Raw genomic sequence first — 26,809 nt, forward strand, 5'->3', positions numbered from 1 at the left:
AGGCCTGGTCAGCAAATTGCCAGGTGTTGGAGCTAAGAACTAAAGAATTGTGTCTTATTCAGAGATGCAGATTGAACAAAGAATCCCTGTTCCTATTGTGTTTGTTTCTTCTGTAGGGAGACGTTCTTCCCAGAGATCCAGTCTTGAGTTTATGAAAAGTTGTCACATGTCAGTATAAGATATGTCATCCTTCCACGTCCCTTCCCAGGGACCAATGCCTGCCTTTAGACACACATAAAATCTTTATTGCCATATACTTTCACTGTTTCTTTGCTTTAACCCCTAGGAATGTACCTGTTGGACAATCAAAGGAGTTGCTCCATTCCTATGGACCCCAAATCAGAATTCAACATAGATATTTTATACTAACAACATTTTATCAAAGTATTAATGAAATGTTAACTTGCTAACTTGAGACCATGGGTGGAGACATTATGTAATCTGTTAACTATTGGCTAATGTGCTTATCTTGTCTTGCTGCAAAACCTATCCCGGGGTGTGGAACTGCCTATCCCGTCACTTTCCCCTGCTTGTGAAAAATCTATATATTCTATTGTAATTAATTAATTAACAATGTCTCTGAGCCTAATAAGCAAGGTGACACTCCGCCAGCACTGTGTGTAATAAACTCCTATTTTTGACCTCTACATGGTGTAGATTTCTGTCTTTCTCGGACACCTGCTGAATAAAGAGAAGATTCAGGATCCAGCCTGGCTGAATGTGTGTCCTCTCCTCACAGCTTGGTGATCTTTTGAGGAAATGGAGAAGACTGCCTTTGCCTAGCTGTACATTGCTTGCAAAAGAAACAGGTCTTTTTGGTGACAAGTGTTGAAAGGAGGCACTAGACAAATGTGGAGACAGGAAAAATGTCCCCCAACTGGACTGGCATCTGTGGATGCTGAAGTCACAACACAGAACACTAAACACTATTTGAGAACGGCTGGTGTCAGAAGAGTCTCTAACAAGGCCTCTTCCCCCCAGCAGGGGCCTCTCTGTGCACAGAACTCCTGGTAGCGTGATGGCTGCAGGCAGTGGAGAACTCTATTTTGGCATCTCTTTGCCTGTTTTGTGGTCAGCATCTGCAGTGGCTGTTAAAAGGTCTCTAGATAGTGATCTTTGGGAAGAGCTGGCTGAAGAGCCTTCCTACTAACCAGGAGAGCCTGGCTTGGCCTGCCAGTTCTTCCTTGCTGAACCTAGTGTGTCTGTTGGCTCCTTTTTTGTATCTCTTTTCAAAAAAAGAAAAGACCTGTCAGCAGAATCCTTCTAAGTGCTTGTTCAAGACAGAGAGAGCCTTCCTTGCGGCTAAGTCTTGGTGCCATGGGGCATGCCTCATTGCTGTGGTGCCTCTTGCTGGCCATCCTGGTAATAAGTTCTGGTTCACCGGTGCGCCTTCATCTAGTGGCATCTGGCTGCATCTGTTTTATCATTAGGACCCATGGCGCTCTCAGGACTTCAGTGTCCTCTTATGGACACAGCCCTCTGGCTGTGCCCCACTCAGTTCTCTCCCCCATTCCCGGGGGCAGCTGTTCTCTACCCGGACACTTGCCTCAGTCGCTGGCTGCAGTCCAGGGTGTAGCCACCCGTGTCAGCCACTACGGAGGCAAAAGTCGTGAACGTCCAACCCTGCATCTGTTTCCCTGGACCACTTCCCCACAGCCCCAGCACCTTCCTCCGCCTTTGTATTAGGGCCTCAGTCTGGCAGAATTCGGCCAGAAGGTCACTCATGCTCCCCTTACCCACCCAGCACTACTCTGATCATGGTGCCCACCCACCCTTCCCCTTCCCCAGCCATAGCCCCAGCCCCAGCCCCAGCCGAAGCCCCAGCCTCAGCCAAACCTCCCTCCTCAAACTCCAAGCAGTGACTAACTCTTGCTGTGCTGAGCAGCCCTTTATATATGGGCTGCTCCAGCAAGCCTTCTCCTGATTGGCTCTCCCAATAAGCCCTTTCCTGATAGGCCGGGTTCTGCGCAGCCTCTGCAAGGCTGCCTTAATCTTTCTCCTGCTTGGTTGGGGGCAGACACCTCCCCACACTTGGAAAATGGCAAATGAGAAGTTTAGAGCTGGTGGAAAGGTTACCATGACTGAGAACTGAGCCGAGGTTGCTGCGACTGAAACACAGATCACTAACCGCTATATGATCACAGTGGCTGGTGGGAGAAGCACATGTTAGAAGCCCTCTGTCATCTCAGCTGTGGCTTTCTGTGCACGGAGAGCCAGACACCTCAAGGTCTGCAGGTCTTGAGGGAAATGTGGAATGTCTGTACTTTAGAATTTGCAGGTGTTGTCCTGGGCCATCAAATGGAACAGTTGCAAACACTTTCTTGAGGCAGGCACCATGGCTTAGCTGGCTAAAGCACCTGCCTCCTAAATAGGAGATCCTGGGTTCAACTCCCAGTGTTGCCTTCGTGTATGGCTTTTGTCTCCTCTGCTCACATTTTCCTGTGTCTTCCTAGGAAACAGAAGAGACCTCCCTTGGTAGCCAAGTCATTGCTTGCTAAGGAAAAGGCTTTTTTGTAGAGAAGCATTGGAAAGAATCAAATCACAAGCCTGGAGTTGATGAAAAGGCTGCTGTGACTGGCATTAGCATGGTGGTTGCTTTGACTGCAATAGCTGCAACGTGAGAGCCTGCGCCACACGTCCTTGTGATTCACTGGGGATGTCCACACGCAGATGTCATGTCACCTTCCTTTAGATAGTCACTGATAAAAATGGAGCAGTTGGGAGAAAAGTCCCAGAGAGTGGCATCGTGGCTAAGCTGGCTGACTCACCTGCCAGGTAAAGTGGAGGTTAGAGATGCAGCACCCAGTGGTGCCTTGCCAAATGTGTCTGCTCTTCCCATCTTTTGGTCAATCTTCTGAGGAAACAGAGAAGACTGCCTCTGCCTTGCAATGCAAATACTTCCAAAAGAAACCAGTCGTTTTTTCTGAGCAGTGTTGGAAGGAGGCACCTAAGAAATGTGGAGACAAGGAAAAGGTCATCGTAACTCAACTTGCATCCATGGCTCTTGGGGCCACAACGCAGAGCACTAAGCACTGTATGACCACAGCAAAATCTAAACTTTACACCTTATTACACTAGGCAGTAGTTAGGTCAAGCATTTTTCTCACCCCACTGGATGTTACCCTCCTTAATACATAGAATTCCCTCCTTCATTTTCTCAGGATTCCTGCTGCTTCCAACATAGGTGGGGGAGGACAAAGGCAAAAACATGATGCCACAGTCTCCTATTTTATATCCTTAGTTCAAGTGTCTAGAAGACACTTGCCCAGACGTGTCCGGGTGGACTCTGCTGAGTCACTAGGTTGGGGAATCCTCCTGGTGTGGTCTTGTGCAACTGACTCATAGACTTGAGCAGTCCCCACAGTGTTGTGTTTGGGCATCTGTCATTGAACTGGAAATCCCTTAATTACAATTCCTCTGCTGATTCATGGTTGTTGAACTCCCTCCTTGGCAGGGGTCACTAGCAAAATTATAGCATATTTCAGTAACAACCATACAGCAAAATGCATAACTTCATACACCCTCATGCTATACATATTTGGACAGAGTAATCGATTTCAGCAGATCATGACTTTTCATGTGATAACTGACATGGAATTGTTTGTATGACATATCACAGTCATATATGAATGATGAATATGTGAGCTACAGGGGGCTATTTTGAGATACATCATGTCACAAAAGCCTCCAGAGACTGGTCTTTGGGAAGAGCTGGCTGAAGAGCCTTCTGAGTAACTGAGAGATCCTGGCTTGGCCAGCCAGTTTGTGCTTGTGAATTAAACTTGTCCGCTGGGCTCCCTTTTTTGTGTCTCTTTCACATAAACAGAGCAGAAGTTCTTGGCCAATCCTTGACAGTGCTTGTTCAAGACACAGAGAGCCTCTGTGCTGGGGCAGGGGTAAGGGTGCAGGAGGTGGTCGGAGGGGGGGTGCTTACCTCGGGCAGCACAGCTCCCAAAGTGACCGGCAGTCGGGATTTCCCCCAACAGTGCCCCACAGGGGCCCAGGGTCAGCTCCAGCACAGGCCACACAGGAAGGCTTAATGCTCGAGCTACAGCACATGCTGGGCAGGCTTGAGGCCAGGGTCCCCATGGCAGGAGAGAAGAAGAAGATTCGGCCCCTGGAGGGGCAGGATGGGCTTCCTGGATCCCATTTGCTCACAGCCAGGGCCCTGCCCCCACTCCCAAGTCGTCCATGGCACCCCCAGGTCAGCCAGAATGGAGCAGCAGTTTTCACTGCACCAAGTCCACTTATGGCTTACAGGCAACACCCAGAGCCACCACAGCCCACCATCTTGGCCAGAAAGGAGCCTACTCAGCCTCGTCATTGCTTATTTTCCTTCCCCCCAGAACCCCGCTTCTCCTGGGCTGCAAGGAGCCATCCCTGGGATGCCAACAGCCAGCCACAGGGGTCTATCTCCCAGCAGCCAACCGCACCTCCATGGTTTGGCCCTCAGAAGGGCAGGTGGGGGTTTCCTGGATCCCAGTTGCTCACAGCCAGCCCAGCCTCCACCTCTAAAACCATCAGTCATGCCCCCAGGTTGGCCATAAAGGAGCAGCCATTCTCCACTTGGACTCAGCTTTGCTTGTTTTCCTTTGACCCAGAACCCCCCTTCTTCTCCTGGGCTGCAAGTAGCCATCCCTGGGAAGCCAAGAGGCAGGCACAGGATTCTGCCTGCCAGCAGCCAACCACACCTCCCCAGGCTTTGCGGAATGAATGGTGGTGCTCTACTAACCCCACTTAGCCACAATGATGTGCTTAGTTTCTGCCCTGCCTTTCTCAGCTTGACTTTCCTCTTTTGCCCCATTCCTGCCTCACTTCCTCCTTTTGGAAGTCACGCAAAGAAGGCCAGCAGGAAGAGCCGGCGTCCACCTGCCAATCTCCAAGGGCAGAGGAGGCCAAGCCACAAGTCTCTGAAAGGTAACATGCCTAACTCCTCTAGGTTCTCCAGCCTGACACCAAGGTGCTTTCTCCACTGCTGTCAGCACCTTCTGTCATGCAGGGGTTGGAGTTATCCCAGGGACAGGCCAGTGGCAGAAGGAGGAGCGCCTTCCTGAACAGCAAGGGGATCTGGGAAAAGGAAACCAGCATGTTTCTGCCTGGATTTGAATCAGGGACCTTTTGCGTGTTAGGCAAATGTGCTAACCACTACACTACAAAAACTCCATCTGCTTGGCTGTTGCTCACCCTGCCACAGACCGATGGACAAACCTAGAGAAAGTGGTGGCAGCCCTTCAATAGGTCAGCTGGCAGAGCAGAGGACTGGAGCCGGCACTCAGAAAGTCGTCCTTACCTCGCCCGTGTGACTCCAGCTTGAGGGAGATCTTCTTTTTCTTCTCCTTGCTGACAAAGAGCAAGAGACAAATGAAAGGTCAGGTGGGCCAACTCGGTGCAGAAGCCCATGCTGTCTTTTCCTGCTGCATAGCCTGAAATGAGGGACTCGTGGCAGTTAAAGGAACTGCTGCACCTTTCAGAAAACATCCCACCTGTGCACAAAGCTGGATAGAATAGCCTGCTAGTCTAGCACGCTCCCAACTGAACTACTTCAGCAGCTGCTAGGGTTCTTTTTGGCTCATTAAACCACATCTTCAGTCACTGATGGCCAATGAGAGAGCGACATCGCTTGCTATTTTAGCACTTGAAAATGCCATTGGCCAATCTTTGGATCTCTTTAATGCTGCACTTCAGTTCATGGGGGAAAGGTGAGAGAAGCCACCTTTCAACTAAAGGCCTGGGGTTAACATCCTAACGCTGTCTCCTACTGTAACACTATTTAATCCTGGCCAGCCCTGTGCTGGTGACAGTTCCATTTCTAGATGTTAGTACGTTTCAGTTACCGTTAAAATTAAAAAGTTTCTATATGCTTAAAGAAAATGCATTTGTTTTATTTGCTTATATATGGCATGAATAAATACAGGTTTACAGAACCTAGCCTGCAAATTTAGCATCTTATATGACAGAGAAAATCATGCATCGAAATTGCACATCAAAATCATGTACTGAGCTACAAATGCAATGAAAAATAAGATACTTAAAATTTTAACATATGGGGGGGGGCACCGAAGACACGTCTTGCCTAGGGTGCCACTTGGTCTAGGTCAGACCCTGCCAGGGAGAACAGGAATTAGTGTCACATGCCTATTTTCAGGCTGTAATCTGTGGGCACCCTGCTCTGCGGGAGGGATCGTGGTAGCCCAGACTCAGAGCTGGAATAGGCCCTGATTGAGGGGGTGGCTGCATGGTTTACGGCGCTCCGATGTCTTAGACAATGTGTCTCTCCCAAAGCCTCAGATCTGCGTTGCCAGAAGGCTCCTGCGCTGCCTCTGCTCCTTTCACCTTCTACAGCAAGGAGCAGCAGCAAGGGTCAGGCATGAGCCATAGGCACTAGGTGGGAGGCAGAGGCTTCAGGAGCCCAGAGTGTTTGCCAGTCTGGGCATTTTGGCTGAGACCTCAGGGACACATTGTGAGGCAGAATCCCAGGCATCTGTATGAAAGGAGCATAGGGACTTAAGAGCAGCCAGACTGGGTCAGACTGGGTCCATTTTGCCCAGTGTCCTGTCTTCCCATAGCGGCCAAAGCCAGGTGCCCCAGAGGGAATGAACAGAACAGGTAATCATCAAGTGATCTATCCCCTGTCACCCGCTCCCAGCAAACAGAGACTAGGGACACCTTCCCTGCTTTTTGCCGGCCGCTGCACATTGAGTGGATGTTTGCAGAGAACTATCCACAGTGACTCCAAGATCTCTCACTTGAGTTGCAATAGCTATTTTACATCCCATCGTTTTATATGTAGAGTTGAGATTGTGTTTGCCAATGTGCATCACCTTGCATTTATCAACATTGAATTTCATCTGCCATTTTGTTGCCCTTTCACCCAGTTTTGTGAAATCTCTTTTTAGCTCCTCACAGGCTGCTTCGCACTTAACTATCCTCTGTAGTTTGGGATCATCTGCAAAATTTGTCACCTCGCTGTTTAGCAGATCGTTTATCAATATGTTGAATAGTCCCAGTACAGACACCACTAGTTACCTGTTTGCATCCTGAAAACTGACCATTTAGTCCTACCCTTTGTTTCCTAGCTTTTAACCAGTTATTGATCCAGGTGAGGTCCTTCCAGAGGTGAAAGTAAGCCGGTCCGGTCCGGTATGGGGTACCGGCAAGAGCGGGTACGCTGTGCTAGCCCGGCCCAGCTTCCCCAAGCTGGTGATTTAAAGGACCCAGGGCTCCCTGCAGAGGCCAGAGCCCCGGGCCCTTTAAATCGCTGCCTGAGCCCCCCTGCCGGAGCCCTGGGGAGCAAATCACTGCCGTGGAACGCTGCTCTCTCCCGCGCCACGAACACAGAGCAGGGGCGACGGGAGCTTCCTTACAGTGTGTGGGGGGGCACTGTTGTCTGAACTGTGGTGCTCCCATGACACCCCTTCCCCAGGGACCCACATTCACACCACCCCTGCCCCGAGGCCACACCCACAGAACGCCTTTTTCCCCCAAGACTCCACCCTTCCCCCCACTCCATCATTTGTCCTAACAGCCAGTAAAGAGTGGTGGGGCCATGGCCCTCTAACCCCCTGTTCCAGCACCCCTGACACAGAGCTAAGCAGGCAGCAGTGTGTGTGTGTCACAGAGGCTGCTGTGCTGAGCTGAGCCAGTGAGGGAAACAGTGGCTGATGTGGGGGCTGTCCCCTTCCCCTTGCCTCAGGACTGGTTGCTTGCAGCAGCTGTCTGAACTTAGAGACAGTGTGCCCACACAATCCCTCTCCCGACACACACAAACACACTCTCTACCCCACCAGGCACATTGCAGTTGAAAAGCAGCTGGCAATCTAGTAGGATTCCCATGGAACAATGGGATAGAGAAACCTGCATCATGTGATGCTGTAAGAGCCCATGAGGCTTTGCAAACCCTTCCCAAATCACTCACAGCCAGTTGCCCAGCTACCCACAATGCACTGCTCTCTGTGGCCATCCAAGAGTCTAGCCTGGATGTGCTCTGGTGACACAAGGGGCATAGTGTGGACATGCAACAGCTGTTTAATTGAAACACTTTAAAGCCACATTACCCAATAGTGTAGATATAGCTTGAGAGTGAGACAAGACCCAGCTCTGTTGAAACTGAAGAACCAAAACTTCCTCCGTAGTTGGCAGGATTTGAACCTGTTCAGGGAGACCCCAATGGATTTCTAGCCCATCACCTTAACCACTCAGCCACAACTACTTGCTTGAGCTGTGTCTCTCACTACACTCCAGTTCTGTTCTCACTGAGTGATCAATTCCAATTGTTCCCTCAGACCAGCTTCCACAACACACACACTGCTGTGCCATTGTGTAAGTGTGTCCCTGGCTGAACTGCAAGAATTCCTGGGCATGGCCCAACATCTAAACAAGTACTTTGCCTCAGTTTTTAATAAGACTAGTGAGGAGTCTAGCGATGATGGAGGGATGATAAACGGGAATGTGGATATGGAAGTGGATATTACCGCAACTGAGGTAGAGGCCGTACGTGAACAGCTCAATGGGACAAAGTCGGAGGGCCCGGACAATCTCCATCCGAGGATATTAAAGGAACTGGCGCGTGAAATTGCGAGCCCGTTAGCGAGAATTATTAAGCAATCGATAAACTCGGGGGTTGTGCCGTATGACTGGAGGATTGCTAATGTAGTTCCTCTTTTTAGAAAGGGAATAAAAGTGATCCGGGTAATTATAGGCCTGTTAGCTTGATGTCTGTAGTATGTAAGGTCTTGGAAAAAATTTTAAGGGAGAAAGTAGTTAAGGACATAGAGGTCAATGGTAATTGGGACGAATTGCAACACGGATTTACTAAAGGTAGATCGTGTCAAACCAATCTGATCTCCTTCTTTGAGAAGGTGACGGATTACTTAGATAAAGGAAATGCGGTAGATATAATTTACCTCGATTTCAGTATGGCGTTTGACACGGTTCCGCATGGTGAACTGTTAGTTAAATTGGAAAAGATGGGAATGAATATGAAAGTTGTAAGATGGATAAGGAACTGGTTAAAGGGGAGACTCCAGCGGGTCGTGTTGAAAGGTGAACTGTCAGACTGGAAGGGGGTCACTAGTGGAGTCCCTCAAGGATCGGTTTTGGGACTGATCTTATTTAACCTTTTTATTAATGACCTTGGCACAAAGAGCGGGAATGTGCTAATAAAGTTTGCGGATGACACCAAGCTGGGGGGTATTGCTAACACGGAGAAGGACAGGGATACTATTCAGGAAGATCTGAATCACCTTGTAAACTGGAGTAATAGAAATAGGATGAAATACAATAGTGAAAAGTGCAAGGTCATGCACTTAGGAATTAATAATAAGAATTTTAGATATACGTTGGGGGCGCATCAGTTGGAAGCGACAGAGGAGGAGAAGGACCTTGGGGTATTGGTTGATAGCAGGATGACTATGAGTCGCCAATGTGATACGGCTGTTAAAAAAGCAAATGCGATTTTGGGATGCATCAGGCGGGGTATTTCCAGCAAGGATAAGGAGGTGTTAGTACCGTTATATAAGGCGTTGGTGAGACCCCATCTGGAATACTGTGTGCAGTTCTGGTGTCCCATGTTCAAGAAGGATGAATTCAAAGTAGAAGAGGTTCAGAGACGAGCTACTAGGATGATCCAAGGAATGGAAAAATTGCCTTATGAAAGGAGACTCAAAGAGCTTGGCTTGTTTAGCCTGGCCAGAAGAAGGCTGCGGGGGGATATGCTTGCTGTATATAAATATATCAAGGGGGTTAAGGTTAGGGAGGGAGAGGAATTATTTAAGTTTAGTACTAATGTAGGCACGAGGACGAATGGGTATAAACTGGATATTAGGAAGTTTAGTCTTGAAATTAGACGAAGGTTTCTAACCATTAGGGGAGTGAAGTTCTGGAACAGCCTTCCGAGGGAAGTAGTGGGGGCAAAAGACTTTTCTGGCTTTAAGACAAAGCTTGATAAGTATATGGAGGGGATGTTATGATAGGATAGTTAATTTGGGCAATTGATCTTGGATTACCACCAGATAGGTCTGCTCAATGGTTTGTGGGGAGATGTTGGATGGGATGGGAACTGAGTTACTGCAGAGAATTCCTTCTTGGGTGCTGGCTGGTGAGTCTTGCTCACATGCTCAGGGTTTTGCTGATCGCCATATTTGGGGTCGGGAAGGAATTTACCTCCAGGGCAGATTGGCAGGGGCCCTGGAGGTTTTTCGCCTTCCCCTGTAGCTTGGGGCATGGGTCGCTTGCTGGTGCATTCTCTGCAGCTTGAGGTTTTCAAACCAATTTTGAGAATTTCAATAACTCAGTCCTGGGTTTAGGGTTGTTATAAAATTGGATGTTTGGGGTTCGGTGTCCTGCCTTGTGCAGGAGGTCAGACTAGATGATCATATTGGTCCCTTCTGACCTATGAGTCTATGAGTCTATGAGGAGAGTGTGTTTGTGGTCAATGACGTTCCTGTAGATTGTTGTCCATTTCCTGCCTTGATCATTCAGACAGTTCCTTTACCATTATATCCCCAGCGCATCAGGGATTGCAATAGCAGGGGGCAGGTTTTCTCTGGGGCACTGAGCTTTGCCACGGGGTTGGTGGTTCCTTTCCTTCCTCACCCTGGAGTAAACTCAGCTTTTTATTCCATCCTTGATGTTTCAAGGAATAACAAGAGATGACCAAGGAAAGAGGTGGACAGGGCGGGTCTCAGGTGAGGGGCAGAGAGGTGCAAGTGGTGGGCAGGGCCAGTCTTATGGGTGGGGCAAAGAGGTGTGGGTGGTGGACAGGGCAGGTCAGGGGAGGGGATAGAGAGGTGTGAGTGCTGGGCAAGGTGGGTCTCAGGAGAGGCAGAGAGGTGTGAGTGCTGGGCAGGGTGAGTCTCAGGGGAAGGGCAGAGAGGTGGGGGTAGCAGGCAGACCTTGGGGGCGGGGGTGGAGAGACACAAGGAGGCCTTCTGGGAGGAGAGGAGCAAGCAAAAGGTGGACCAGCAGGCCTCAGCCAAAGAGAAAGAGCAGGAGTGGGAAGTGGCCAAATGGGAGTGAGAGCAGAGCACAGGTGGGGCTTCAGAGGGAGGAGAATGAGTCAAGGGGGTGGAGTGGACAGAACTGCCCAGAGGATTCAGGGGGCATGGGGCAAAACAGTTTTGGGTGCCCCTTCCATAAAAAAAAGTTGCAATACTATAGAATACTATATTCTCATGGGATCCCTGCAGGGCCTGGGGTAAATTGCCCCACTTGCCACCTATCTGGGTGACCATGCCCTCAGCCTCTCCTCGTAAGTCCACTGACCCCTAATCATTTTTGTTGCCCTCCCCTAGACTCTCTCCAATTTGTTTCTGTAGTGGGAGGGCAAAAACTGGACACAATGCTCCAGATGTGGCCTCACCAGTGCTGAATAGAGGAGAATAATCACTTCTCTCGATCTGCTGGAAATGCTCCTACTAATCCAGCCCAATACGACCAGTTACCCATATTGAATGCAGACCCAGCAATATTTGATAAATTGGTTACAGTCCATTCAAGAGGTTCTTTCCTACCTATTCATAAAGAATGAAGATGCTCTAAGCAGAGGGAAGAGAGCTGTCCCGTCCGTGTAGTTAATCCATCTCCCCGAGAGGTGGTAGCTATGTCACTGGGGGAAGCTATGTGGGTGGGCGTGCAAGCTGTGGTGTCTCCATATATCTATAAGTTTAATCAAACCCCATTTTTAAAAGCACTGTGGTCTGGGAAGAGTACAGGAGATCTCTGAGGCAGGGCCTGTCCTTCAAAATCTTTAAGATCACCGATTTACCTCCACAGGAGCCATGGGGGTGTAACTCAGTAGTAGAGTATTTGACTGAAAATCAAAGGGGTCTTGGTTCAAGTCCCTTTGCCACCTTACAAACTTCTTCCTTCAACAAAAATAATTTCATTTCCATTATGTTGAGGAGTTCCACTGAATAGGGATCCCTGAAATGAATGGAAACACTCAATATTTTCCTGTGCAAATGCATGAAAACCTAGCAAACATGTGACTCCACTGAAATCAGTTCCAATCCTCTAAAGGATTAAAGAATCCTTACTGAGGTTGCAGGAAAAAACCATCCCAATGTGTAGAAAGAATAGTATAAATGGCAGGTGACCAGCTTGGCTTAACAGTGAAATCCTTGCTGATCTTAAACGTAAAAAAGAAGCTTCCAAGAAGGGGAAGATTGGACAAATGACCAGGGAGGAGTATAAAAATATTGCTCAGGCATCCAGGAGTGAAATCAGGAAGGCCAAATCACACTCGGAGTTGCAGCTAGCAAGATATGCTAAGAGTAACAAGAAGGCTTTCTTCAGGTACGTTAGTAACATGAAGAAAGTCAAGGAAAGTGTGGGCCCCTTACTGAATGAGGGAGGTAACTTAGTGGACAGAGGATGTGGAAAAAGCTAATGTACTCAATGCTTTTTTTGCCTCTGTCTTCACAAACAAGGTCAGCTCCCAGACTGCTGCACTGGGCAGCACAGCATGGGGAGAAGGTGACCAGCCCTCTGTGGAGAAAGAAGTGGTTCGGGACTATTTAGAAAAACTGGAGATGAGCACATGTCCATGGGGCCGGATACGCTGCATCCGAGGGTGCTAAAGGAGTTGGCGGATGTGATTGCAGAGCCATTGGCCATTATCTTTGAAAACTCATGGTGATCAGGGGTGGTCCCGGATGACTGGAAAAAGGCTACTGTAGTGCCCATCTATAAAAAGGGAAGAGGGAGGATCCAGGGAACTACAGACCAGTCAGTCTCACCTCAGTCCCTGGAAAAATCATGGAGCAGGTCCTCAAGGAATCAATTCTGAAGCACTTAGGGGAGAGGAAAGTGATCAGGAACAGTCAGCATGGATTCACCAAGGGCAAGTCATGCCTGACTAACCTAATTACCTTCTATGAGGAGACAACTGGCTCTGTGGATGAGGGGAAAGCAGTGCATGTGTTATTCCTTGACTTTAGCAAAACTTTTGAAACCGTCTCCCATAGTATTCTTGCCAGCAAGTTAAAGAAGTGTGGGCTGGATGAATGGACTGTAAGGTGGATAGAAAGCTGGCTAGATCGTCAGGCTCAATGGGTAGTGATCAACGGCTCTATGTCTAGCTGGCAGCCGGTTTCAAGCGCAGTGCCCCAAGGGTCGGTCCTGGGGCTGGTTTTGTTCAATATCTTCATTGATGATCTGGAGGACGGTGAGGATTGCACCCTCAACAAGTTTGCAGATGACCCTAAACTGGGAGTAGTGGTAGATACACTGGAGGGTAGGGATAGGATACAGAGGGACCTAGACAAATTAGAGAACTGGGCCAAAAGAAACCTGATGAGTTTCAACAAGGACAAGTGCTGAGTCCTGCACTTAGGACGGAAGAATCCCATTCACCGTTACAGACTAGGGACCAAATGGCTAGGAAGCAGTTCTGCAGAAAAGGACCTAGGGGTTACACTAGACGAGAAGCTGGCTATGAGTCAACAGTTTGCCCTTGTTGCCAAGAAGGCTAACGACATTCTGGGCTGTATAAGTAGGGGCATTGCCAGCAGATCGAGGGATGTGATCATTCCTCTCTATTCGGCATTGGTGAAGCCTCATCTGGTGTACTGTGTCCAGTTTGGGGCCCGACACTACAAGAAGGATGTGGAAAAATTGGAAACAGTCCAGCAGAGGGCAACAAAAATGATCAGGGGTCTGAAGCGCATGACTAATGAGGAAAGGCTAAGGGAACTGGGCTTGTTTAGTCTGAAGAAGAGAAGACTGAAGGGGGATTTGATAGCTGCTTTTAAGTACCTGAAAGGGGGTTCCAAAGAGGATGGACCTAGACTGTTCTCAGTGGTAGCAGATGAGAGAACAAGATTAAGGATCTCAAGTTGCAGTGGGGGAGGTTTAGGCTGGATATTAGGAAAAAACTTTTTCACTAGGAGGGTGGTGAAGCACTGGAATGGGATGGCTAGGGAGGTGGTGGAATCTCCTTCCTTAGAGGTTTTTAAGGGCAGGCTTGACAAAGCCCTGGCTGGGATGATTTAGTTGGGGATTGGTCCTGCTTTGAGCAGTGGATTGGACTAGATGACTTCCTGAGGTCCCTTCCAACCCTAATATTCTATGATTATATGATTAGATGCTCTAATGGTTTCTTCTGGCCATAAAGTCGACTAATTTCTGAAAAACGGAGAGTAGCATTGGGAGCAGTATCTGATGTTTTACTGTCTAGCCGGCTTGCTGCCTAGAACGAACACTCCTTGAGTGGGGTGATCCACAGGGAGTAGCTCAAACTCCAAAGTGCCTGGCCTGCGGTAGGACATTAGCACAGCAAGGGAGGGGTGTGGCAGTGACATCACAAAGGCCTTTTGCAGGACCTCAGACTATTGGTCAAAGGGGGTGGGGAGGTGGTGACCTCACATAGAGATGCTGATATCAGCCAGGCAGGACAGGGGCGAGGGGCCAGGGAAACCTCAGAGATCCCTGTGGCTTTGCGTCAGCAAGTCTCCTTCTCCAGGTCTCTCCTTGAAGACTGATTAAGTATTCATGTTCACAGATGTGAGCACCAGGAGGAACCTCTTTCGAGTTTTCTCCTTCCCTTGTAGCGATTTTACTAGAAAACAGCCGTCCCTGTTTAGAAGGTAAGAGCCTCCTGGAGGTTTGAAACCTGTTCAGTCTGATCCATTTGGTGAGAGTTGAATTCTAGACATGGAAAACACGAGCTTAAGGAGGCAGAATTTTATTGCGCCCCTGGGATTTTGTCCCTTAGAATCAGTGCAGACATAAGGGTTTGTCCTTTTTGTTTCAGCTTTTCCTCCATCCATCCTTCCCTCCTTTCTCTTCTTCTCTTGCTTCTTATCTCCTTTTTCCTATTCCCCTCCCAACACCAGGAGGTGTGCTTCTGTGTGTGTGTGTATGTTGCGGGGGAGTGTTCTGCAGCTCCCACTGTGAGAGATCCCCCCAAAAATGTGGGACTGAAATAGTGCTTGGGCAGTGATCCGCAGCAGTCACCTGGGCCATCTTTTGGGCTCTCTGGTAAGAATCCTCAGCCTCCCATCCTCAGTCTCTATCCTGATTGGCTGAGCAGGGGGTTATTGACAGGGAGGAGACTCAGGTCCATGTTGTTCTCTTTTAAGAACAAGGAAATAAGTCAGAACCAGTTCTGTGTTTGACATATTTTGTTGCTTCTCTGCATTAATTGTCTCTAAGCAGTTGATGATTCTCTCTAACATTGCAGTTCTCCTCAAATACTTGCTGAATAATTACTGTGCACTGTTGTTGGTCTGGAGCTCATTTGAGAGCACATTATTCAGGTCATTCAATGTCTGAAATTCAAGATCCGATGGTTGGTTTGAAAATCAGGGCTCTTGGGTCCTATTCCCAACTCTGCCACTGCCTGGCTGTGTGACCTAAGACAAGTCAGTTCTCCTTTCTCAGCCTTAGCTTCTCCCTCTTTCAAGTAGGGATAATAATGATCCACTCTTACCTACCTCATGGTGGGTGGAGGATGGGGATCCATTGGAGAGTGTCACTAAGAGTAGTGCATAATATGAGGTGTCCCATCACGTTTACTCAGAGCAGATTATGACATAATAGATTAGCTGAAACAGTCTTTTTTATTTGTATTTTTTTATTTTGGAATTGTTAAAAGCAGCAATGACTTAGCTCTGACTGAAGCATCTTATCTAATTTTCAAGATCTAAGTGTCTTCTCCTTGTGTGTGATGACACAATTTAACACAGTTTGACAAACAGGAGATGCTTTTGTTTTGCAACAAAATCTTTTTGCAAAGAACTTCCATCTCACTTGTTATGATTCTGAGAAACAAACCGGTTTAGTCTGAATTGGATATTTGGACAGAAACGGTTGGAATGAAATTTTCCCACCATCTCTATTCCTGAGCTGCATCCCTGCCTCTGGGGGGATTTGTTGTCTGTTAGAACAGGAGTCTGACTGGCGGCTTCTCTTTCTGGCTCTGCCACCGCCTTGCTGTGTAGGCCCTTGGGCAGGTCACCTCCCTTCTCTGTACCTCAGGCTCCTCCCATTTGTCCAATGGGAACAGGGACAGTTCTCGAATTCTGGGCAGTTGTGAGCCTGAGTGAGAAAAGGGGTGTTGAAGCCCTCTTTGAAGAAGAAAGGGGAGTTTCACGGTGTTTTTGCACCAAGAAATTCTAAAGTTTGCTAAAGTGTCTAGTTTGTGGAAACAAGAAATGGTCGGGGCCAAACTTTTAAACCACTGCCTTTTTAAAGCCCTTTCAAGGATGTGAATCCCTATCTTTTAGGTACCTGGGGTTCTTTGCCAGCAGGAGAGAAGAGGTTCCTGCCTCCGTTTTAGTGGCCTTAACAAACCAGGTGTTGTGCCCCAGTTCTCGTCTGAGATCCCTGAAAAAGAACATCTTCCCATCCATGAACAAGACAGGACCTATCTTTCAAAGGGGAACAAAGAGACCCCTGGGACTTACAGACTAGCTAGCCTGACTGCCATAGCTGGAGAGATACTGGAATACATTCTTAAACACTCAATTTGTCAGCAGCACCTACAGGATAATTTGGTTCTTAGGACGAGTGAGCATGGATTTGTCAAGAACAAATCATTCCAAACCAATCCTCATTCCTTCTTCGGCAGGTTTCCGGGCCTGGTGTAGGTGGGTGAACAGTAGATGGGATCTAGCTTGCAGATACTAAGGCTTTTGACACTGTCCTGTAGGACATTCTCACAAACAAACGAGGGAAATGCAGTCCAGCTGCAATCAGTGTAATGTGGGTGCAGAGCTGGTTGAAAGCCCAGACTCCAGGAGCCCTTCTCCATATTTGGCTGTCCAATGGAGAGGGTGTACCTAGTGCGTCTGGCAGGCATCAGTCCGGAGTCCGGTACTATTCAATATTTTCATGAATGATTTGGAAAATGCAGTGCAAACCATGCTTCTAAAATTTGCAACTGACACCAATCACTTTGGAGCACAGGATTGAAATTCAAAACGTCCTTAACAAATTGGAGACTTGGTCTTCTTAAGCCAAACTCCATGGCTGGGCCCCTCTCTCTACACTGGGCTGAAGTGAAACCTCAGAGCCAAACACTCCTCCTGGGCAGTGAACTCTGACCTTGAATGGTCAGATGCTGCTTAGCACTGTCAGTGCAACTTTTGCTGGGAGATTCTCCCAGCACTTTCCAATAGCGGGAAAGTATGAAATCCCCAATTCACTGCTGGGGACAGAGCCCTAGAGGGGGGAGCAACTTGCCCAAAGTCCCCCAGGAAAAGGAAAAGAACCAGCAGTGGAACCAATAGGAAACCCAGCAATGGAACTCAAGAGTCCTTGGGGTGTGCTAGGGTGACCAGATGTCCTTATTTTATAGGGACAGTCCGAATTTTGGGGTCTTTTTCTTATCTAGGATCCTATTGCCTCCAACCCCCTGTCCCGATTAATCACACTTGCTGTCTGGTCACCCAAGGGTGTGCACATGTGTGGGTCCCAGCTTCTCCCTGCCCCCCTCATTGAAGCAGAAGTGCAGGGTTACTGCCCTGGGTACTGCAGGGCACCGTTGGACATAGGGCTGGCTGGAGGTAGGGTCTGGCTGCAGGCAGGGTAAGGGGTGCGGGGTTGGCTGGCTTCAGGCAGGGGGGTGCATTGGGTTGGCTGGAGCCAGGGCAGGGGATGCAGGGCTGGCTGCAGACAGGGGGTGCAGGGATGGTGCAGGCTGGGTGTGGGGGGGGGGCTGGTTGGCTTTGGGCAGGGCCACAGGGGGGTGTGGCAGGAGATGGCTGGAGACAGGGCTGGGGGTTTGTCAGGGGCTTTGCTGCAGGGCTGGCTGCAAGTAGGGCAGTTAGGATGCGGCTGGTGTGGGCAGGGCAGAAAGTGCAGGGCTGTCTGGAGACAGAGGATGGCTGCGGGCAGGGCAGAGCAGGGGGTGCAGGGCTGGCTGCAGGCAGGGCATGGGGCAGGGCTGGTGCAAGGATGTTTCACTTCCTAGGCGAAACTTCCACCTTGCACCCTCCCCCCCTGCGCCCCCACGCTGAGGTGCCCCACCCGTGGCAGCTCCTCCCCTCCACCCTGAGGCTAAAGTCTTGTGGCAACTCCCCCGTTCTGCCCTGCGGCACCCCCCCTCGCCCCAGCTCACCTCTGCTCCAAGCACGAGCACCCTGAGCACACCATGGCCGCTTCACTTCTCCTGCCTCCCAGGCTTGTGGCGCCTAAGCCTGCCAGGCAGTCAAGCACCCTCCTCTGAGCCACAGCAGCCCTGACAGTTGACAATAGAGGCACCTTAGCTCCTGAGTTCCTTCAATGTGTCCCCCTCCGGGGTCCAGCTCCGATCACCAGATACTCGGGGTATTTCTATACCACCTGCCGAATCGGTGGGCAGCGATCGATCCAGCGGGGTTCAATATATCGCGTCTAGTGTAGATGCAACACATCGAGTGCTCTCCCCTCGACTACTGTACTCCAGCTCGGTAAGAGACACAGGCAGAGTCTACGGAGAGCTGCAGCAGTCGACTCACCGCGACTGTGACATCATAAGTATAATCTAATATCTCATTGAAAGGTGACAGGGCCAGAAAGAGTTAATTAACTCACCTCACCGACTGATCTGACCCATGGGTGAACCTTAAGAACTGGTTAGCAAGATATGTGAATGAACAGAGCTTTGAAATGCAAGTCTGCATTGTTAGAGGTAGAAGGGGAGATGTTTGCTCAGGTCTTGTGATGTAGGCAAACAAGTCTTGTCTATTGCTACAGTTTTAATTCAAAGAGCAAAAAAGGAATATTAACATTAATGATGATACTTGAGTGAAATAGTATTATTGTCTATGTGTCTCTTCGAAGGTTGTGGTAATCTGTATCTGAACTGTTTAATGAATAAATTACTCTGTACTAATTGCCAGGATGCTTGGAAGGAGAGTTAAGGCTATTGTCTTCTGAGACCGAAAGGCTGCTGGAAATGTACAAGAACCCTGGGACACGATCCTTCTTCATCTCAGATCTGCTTTGGGTATCAAGAGGGGGAAACCTTAAGCCACAAGGATTGAGATCCCCAGTCATTGACTGGAGCCACCCTGAATATGGAAATTGGACTATAACGTATGGACTATTTCTAAAAAGACTTTTAGCAACTACAAACTCACCTCTACTATGTATCTGAACCTCAAGAATTGAATTCAAGTCTTTATGTCTCTTGATCTTTTAACCAACACTCTCTCTCTTTTCTTTTCTAATACATTTTAACTTAGTTAATAAGAATTGCCTATAGCATGTATTTTAGGTAAGATATAAGTTATAATTGAACCTGGGTATGTAGCTGATCCTTTGGGATCAGAAGAATCTTTTCTTTAACATGATGAAGTAAGATTTTCGGGAATCATCATCATATCTGACAGGTGTGTCTGGACGGAGGCCTGAGGCTGGGTACTTTAAGGGAACTGCGTGGTTTAAACTTCTAAGTAACCAGTGAGGTACTACAGAAGCTGTTTTGTGTTGGCTTGGTAAATCTAAGTATTGGAATAACCAGCAGCGTTTGGAATTTGTCTGTCCTGTTTTGTTTGTGGTTCACCCTGATTGAGTGACCTCAGCTGGCTCCCACGGGCAGCACCATCACACCTACATCCAGGCTGTAGGGGTCCGGGGGATCTTAGGGGCCTTGGGGTGCACAGATACCTACGTCCAGGCTGTAGAGGTCCCTGGGGGGCTTAGAGAGTTTTGGGGGAGGGCACAGATACCAATCTCCAGGCTCTAGGGGTCCCAGGGGGGCTTAGGGGGTTCGTGGGGGGCACATATTCGTACATCCAGGCTTTAGTGGTACCAGAGGGGCTTAGAGGGTTAGCGAGGGGCATAGATACCTATGTCCAGGCTGGAGGCATCCTGGGAGTCTTAGGGGATTTTTGGTGGCCCAAGATACCTATGTCCAGGCTGTACGGCTACCAGGGGGTCTTAGGGGTTTGGGTGGGCACAGATACGTATGTCCAGGCTGCATCAGTCCCGGGAGGGGGTTAGAGGTTTCATGAGGGGCACAGATATCTACGTCCAGATTGTAGCTGTCCTGGGGGGTGAGGGGGTTTCTAGGGGGCACATATACCTACGTGCACACTGGAGTGTCCCGGGGGGCTTATGGAGTCCCTGTAGGGCACAGATACAAATGTCCTGGCTGTATAGGTACCTGGGGGGCTTAGGGGGCTTGTGAGGGGCACCGATACCTAAGTTCAGGCTGGAGGGGTCTCCGGGTTCTTAAGTATTTGGTGGGGGGCACAGATACCTACATCCAGGCTGCAGGGGTCCTGGAGGGGCTTAGGGTCTGTCATGGAGTGTGGGAGAGTCCAGTCCTGCACCCCTCTTCCTGGGACTCAAAGTGACTCTCAGCCAGCCAGTAAAACAGAGAGTTTATTGGACAACAGGAGCGAAAGATACAGCAGAACTTGAAGGCACAAGCAGGATCCCGCATTCGAGTCCTTCTGAGGCTTCAGGAAACTTAATTCCCAGTTTGGGATTCCCTGAATTCCAACCACCCAGACCAAAACCGAAACTGAACTAACCCAACTCTCTCCAGCCAGCCCCTTCTTTTGTCCAGCTTCCTGGGCAAAGGTGCTGACCCCCTCCCTCCTTCCAAGCTCAGGTTACAGGCTGAGCACGTGTCCGGTCCTAAGGTCACCTGCTGCTCCCTCATCCCCCACACAGACTGTCCCTACTCCATCACAGTAATGCACAGAGCATTTCCCTCACAGAGCAACAGTGACACCATGTGGCCATATAGGGTAATGCACAGAGCATTTCCTGCATGGTGCAACAGTGACACCATGTGGCTACGCAGGGTAATGCACAGAGCTTTTCCTGCATGGAGCAACAGTGACACCATGTGGCCATGCAGGGTAATGCACAGAGCATTTCCCGCAAGGACCAACAGTGACAGAGTGTGGCCATGCAGGGTAATGCACAGATCACTTTCTGCATGATGCAACAGTGACACCGTGTGGCCATGCAGGGTAATGCACAGATCATTTCCTGCAAGGAGCAACAGTGACACCATGTGGCCACTCAGGGTAATGCACAGAGCATTTCCTTCATGGAGCAAGAGTGACACCGTGTGGCCACTCAGGGTAATGCACAGAGTATCACACCTACGTAGATGCTTTAGAGATCCCTGGGGGGCTTCGGGGTTTGTGGGGGGCACAGATACCTTCATCCAGGCAAGAGGGGCCCTGGGGGTCTTAGGCGGTTTGTGTTGGGCACAGATACCTGCGTTTACGCTAGAGGCATTCCGCGGGGCTTAGGGGGGTTGTGAGGGCACAGTTAACTATGTTGAGGCTGGAGAGGTCCCATCATGGTCAAGGAGGGTTATGGGAGGCACAGATACCTGCGTCTAGGCTGGAGGTGTTTTGGGGGTCTTAGAAGGGTTGTGGGGGCACAGATAGCTATGTCCATGCTGGAGGGGTCCCGTCGTGGCTTAGGGGATTCGTGGGTTCAGAGATACCTACATCTAGGCTGGAGGGGTTCTGGGGGGGATTAGGTGTTTTGGGGGGGAACAGATACCTATGTCCCGATTGTAGGGGGCCCTGGGTAGCTTAGGCGGTTTGTGGGGATCAAAGATACAAACATCCATGCTGTAGGGGTCCCGAGGGTCTTTGTGTGGCTCTGGAGGTCACAGATACCTACCTACAGGCTGGAGGGATCCTGTGGGTCTTAGGGGGTTTGTGGGGCATACAATACCTACATCTGGGCTTGCGGGTTCCCTGGGGAGCTTAGAGGTTTGTGGGGAGCACAGATACCTTTATCCAGGATAGATGGGTCCCGGTGGGATTAGGGGGTTGTGGGGGGCACAGATACCTATGTAAGCAGAAGCAGGATGAACTCTACCCTGACATCTGGTGGTGAATTATGGCGAGTGTGGAAAAGAATTTCAGGGGCTGATAGTGTTTGCATAGGCACACCCACCCCGCCTGACATGGCCACTGCAGCCTGGAATGGTTGCTTTGGCAGCTGTGGTATCCCGTTTATTTGTTGTTGGGGCATGAGATGTGGAGTATTGTCACCCTGATTGTGTGGATGAGGAACTGTGAAACTGCTTTGAGACAGTGATTCTCACCACCAATTGAGTGGCACTCGATAGACAAGGGAGTGGGCTCCTTGGGTGAGCTAGAGTCCCCAATTGCACTTTTCTTCTTTTAACAGTTGAATAGCAGTGTTGATTTTTTATTTTCTTAAGAGTTGAATTTCTAGGTTCTTGAGCTGAAATCACTGAAAAGATGTGTTAGCTTGTGGGGGACTCTGAAACTGTAGTGCAGAACACAGTAGTTGGCAGACAGGAGCAGTTTGTGGGAGTGGCCCACGGAGTGAGCGGAGTCTAACAGTTTTGGGGGACAGCTGGAGCAGAACACAGGTCGGCTGGCAGAGCAGCTGGTGGACCGAGATGAGCAGTTTGTGGGGAAGGCAAAAGCAGAATCCCATGGAGAGGCAGAGCAGTCAGCAGTGGACCACATAAGGTGCCCCTTTCTCCTCAGGCTGGCAGGGGGAAAAACCCTGCAGATAGACTCTTGAACTCTGGGGCTATGGGACTGTGGGTGATTTTGGGGTTGCTGGACTCTTGAAACATTGGAGATATTGGACTTTGGAGCCTTGGGGTGATTTGGGGATTGCTGGACTCATGAGCCCAGGGAAAAGGACACGGCCTAGTTGAGGTGTTTTCCCAATTTAATGCTATGTTGTTTATCTCACGTTATTAAACATTTTCTGCTACACCCAGACTCTATGCTTGCGAAAGGGGAAGTATTGCCTCTTTGAGGCACCTAGGGGTGCGTATGTAAAATTTTCCCATGTCACTGGGTGGGGGCTCGAGCTGGTTTGCATTACATTGTAGGCAAGGGACCCCTACGTATTGAACCCAGTCCTTGCTGCTATCAGTTCAGCCTGGCAGAAGGGTTCCACATACGTCCAGGCTCAAGGGGTCCCTGGGGGGCTTAGGGAGTTCGTCAGGGGCACAGATATGTAGGTCCAGGCTGTAGGGGGTTGAGGGGAGGGCTCAGGAGTTTGGTGGGGGGCACAGATACCTACGTCCAGGCTGCAGGGGTCCCAGAGGGGCTTAGGGGGTGTCACGTAGTGTGGTGGAATCTGGCCCTGCACCCCTCTTCCTGGGACACACAGTGACTCAGCCAGCCAGTAAAACAGAAGGTTTTTTTGGCCAACAGGAATGAAGGATACAGCAGAGCTTTTGGGCACAACCAGGACCCCTCAATCGAGTCCTTCTGGGGGTTCAGGAAGCTTAGTTCCCAGTTTGGGATTCCCTGAATTCCAGCAACCCAGCTCCAAACCAAAACTGAAATAACTCCCTCCAGCCAGCCCATTCCTTTATTCAGCTTCCTCGGCAAAGGTGCTGACCCCCTCCCAGCTGCCTAGCTTCAGTTACAGGCTTAGGTCCTGTCCCTCACCTAAAGTCACCCGCTGCTCTCCCATCCCCCACACAGACAGTCCCTACTCCATCCCAGTAATGCCCAGAGCATTTCCCGCATGGAACAACAGTGACACCATGTGGCCACGCAGGGTAATGCACAGAGCATTTCCTGCATGGAGCAACAGTGACACTGTGTGGCCACTGAGGGTAATGCACAGAGCATCACACCTACGTAGAGGCTGTGGAGATCCCTGGGGGCTTAGGGGTCATGGAGGTACAGATAGCTACGTCCAGGCTGGATGCATTCTGGGGGGCTTAAGGGGGTTCCTAGGGTCACAGATACCTACATCCAGGATGGTCGGGACTCTGGGGGAGTTAGGGGGGTTGTTGGGGGCATAGGTACTTGCGTCCAGGGTGTAGAGATCCTGGTGGGGATTAAGGGCTTCCTGGAGGACACCAATATCTACGTCCGGGCTGGGGAGGTCCCTGGACGGCTTAGAGGTTGTGGTGAGCACAGTGATCCCTGGGGGTTTAGGAACTTGGTGAGGGGCACAGATACCTATGTTTGTCCTGGAGGGGTCCCTGGGGGGGCTTAGTGGTATTGTAGGGGACACAGATACCTACGTCCAGGCTATAGGCATTCTGGGGGGACTTAGGGCTTTGGGGGGGCACAGATACCTACATCCAGGCTAGAGGGGTCCCGGGGGGCTTAGGGGGGTTGTGAGGGGCACAGCTATGTACGTCCAGGCTGGAGAGGTTCCAGGGAGTATAAGGAATTTTTGTGGACAGCAGAGATACCTATCTCCAGGATCTAGGGGTCCCTGGGAGGCTTAGGGTTTTTTTGGGAGGCACAGATAATTATGTCCAGGTTGGAGTGGTACCTGGGGGATTTAGGGGGCTCCTGGGGGGCACAGATACCTAGGTCCATGCTGTAGTGGTCCCCGGGTGGATTAGGGGTTTTCTGAGGGGTACAGATACATACGTCTAGGCTGTAGGAGTCCCTGGGAGGCTTAGGGGGTTTGTGGGGGGCAGCGATACCTAAGTCCAGGCAATAGGGCTTCCGGGGGAATTAGTGTGTTGGGGGGGCACAGATACCTAGATCCAGGCTGGAGGGTTCCCGATGGGGGGTGGGGCTTAGGCAGTTTGTGTTCGGCAAAGATACCTACCTCCAGGCTGGAAGGGTGTCTCGGCACTTAGGGATTGTGGGGGGGCACAGATACCTCCGTCCAGGCTGGAGGGTCCCTGGGGAGCTTAGCGGGTTCGTAGGGGGAACAGATACCTAAATCCAGGCTGGAGGGATCCAGGGGGGGCTTATGGGGTTCAGGGGGCACAGATACTTATCTCTAGGCTGTAGTGGTCCCTGGTGGGCTTAGGGGGTTTTGGGGGGCCCCAGATACCTAAGTTCAGGCTGTAGGCGTCCCTACAGGTGCTTATGGATTCATGGCGTGCACAGATACTTATGATCAGGCTGGAGGGGGCAGGGGGGGTTGGGGTTTCATGGGGGGTACAGATACGGACCTCCAGGCTGTAGGAGTCCGAGGGGGGCTGTGTTGGTACAGATACCTACATCTAGTCTGGAGGGGTCCTGGGGGGTATAGAGGGTTTGTGGGGGACACAGATACCTAGGTACAGGCTGTCGGTGTCCCGAGAAGATTAGGCGGTTCACTGGGGGCTCAGATACATCCAGGCTGGATGTGTCCCGAGGAGTTTAGGGGGTTCGTGCGGTGCTCAGACACCTGTGTCCAGGCTGTAGGGATCCCTGGGGTCTTAGGGGGTTCGTGGGGGTCACAGGTAGTTACGTCCAGGCTGAAGGTGTCACTGGGACGTTTAGGGTGGTTGTGGGAGCACAGATACCTAAGTCCAGGCTAAAAAGGTAATGGGAGTGCTTAAGGGATCGGGGCTGACACAGATACCTACGTCCAGGGTCTAGGGGTCCCGAGGGGATTGGGGATTGAGGGGGGAACAGATACCTACGTCATAGCTGGAGGTGTCTTGGGTGGTTTAGGAGGTTCGTTGGAGTCACAGATACCTAAGTCCAGGCTGTAGGGGTTCCTGGGGCATTCAGGGATTTCTGGGGGTCACAGATACCTACGTGCAGACTAGAGGGGTCCCAGAGGGCTTAGGAGAATTATGGGGGTCACAGATACCTACATGCATACTGGAGGGGTCCTGGAGCGCTTAGGAGATTTATGGGGAGCACAGATACCAACATACTGGCTGTAAAGGTCCCTGGGGGGCTTTGCGGGTTTGGGGGGCACAGATACCAATGTCCTGGCTGTAGATGTTCCTGGGGTACATAGAGGGGCTGTAGTCGCACATAACCCTACATCCAGGCTGTCGGGGTCCCGGGGGCCCCTGGCCAAACTGGGTCCCCCTGGAAAAGTCTCCCTCACGGTGGCCCCAGGGCTGGAGGAGCTCCCACTCCCTGATATGGCGCAGAGGCTGCAGCAGGGGCACAGAGCTTCTCTGGTGTCAGGGCCACAGCGGGGCAGGGGTAAAGGAGTGAGACCAGAGAAGCTCTGTGCCCCTGCTGCAGCCCCCAGGTAATAGAAGGGAGTGGGAGCTCTTCCAGCCCTGAGGCCACCGTGGAGGAACATCTACAGCCAGGACATTGGTATCTGTCATACATTAGAAGCAAGAGGAAGACTAAGGACAGGGTAGGCCCACTGCTCAGTGAGGAGGGGGAAACAGTAACGGGAGACTTGGAAATGGCAGAGATGCTTAATGACTTTTTTGTTTCAGTCTTCACTGAGAAGTCTGAAGGAATGTCTAGTATAGTGAATGCTTACGGGAAGAGGGTAGGTTTAGAAGAGAAAATAAGGAAAGAGCAAGTAAAAAATCACTTAGAAAAGTTAGATGACTGCAAGTCACCAGGGCCTGATGAAATGCATCCTAGAATACTCAAGGAGTTAATAGAAGAGGTATCTGAGCCTCTAGCTATTATCTTTGGGAAATCATGGGAGACGGGGGAGATTCCAGAAGACTGGAAGGGGCAAATATAGTGCCCATCTATAAAAAGGGAAATAAAAACAACCCTGGAAACTACAGACCAGTTAGTTTAACTTCTGTGCCAGGGAAGATAATAGAGCAGGTAATCAAAGAAATCATCTGCAAACACTTGGAAGGTGGTAAGGTGATAGGGAATAGCCAGCATGGATTTGTAAAGAACAAATCGTGTCAAACTAATCTGATAGCTTTCTTTGATAGGATAACGAGCCTTGTGGATAAAGGAGAAGCGGTGGATGTGATATACCTAGACTTTAGTAAGGCATTTGATACGGTCTCGCATGATATTCTTATAGATAAACTAGGAAAGTACAGTTTAGATGGGGCTACTATAAGGTGGGTGCATAACTGGCTGGATAACCGTACTCAGAGAGTAGTTGTTAATGGCTCCCAATCCTGCTGGAAAGGTATAACAAGTGGGGTTCCGCAGGGGTCTGTTTTGGGACCAGTTCTGTTCAATATCTTCATCAACGATTTAGATGTTGGCAT

General features: G+C 50.1%; 1 non-coding gene across 1 annotated transcript; it reads right to left on the bottom strand.

Annotated features, from left to right (window-relative positions):
• Positions 1 to 8,127: 8,127 nt before the first annotated feature.
• On the bottom strand, positions 8,128 to 8,209 carry TRNAS-AGA (transfer RNA serine (anticodon AGA)). Its single transcript has one exon. It is a non-coding gene; the product is annotated as a tRNA-Ser (tRNA).
• Between the last annotated feature and the right edge of the window lie 18,600 nt (positions 8,210 to 26,809).

Source organism: Gopherus flavomarginatus, chromosome 16 (genome assembly GCF_025201925.1).
Source record: "Gopherus flavomarginatus isolate rGopFla2 chromosome 16, rGopFla2.mat.asm, whole genome shotgun sequence".
Classification (NCBI taxonomy): Eukaryota; Metazoa; Chordata; order Testudines; family Testudinidae; genus Gopherus; species Gopherus flavomarginatus.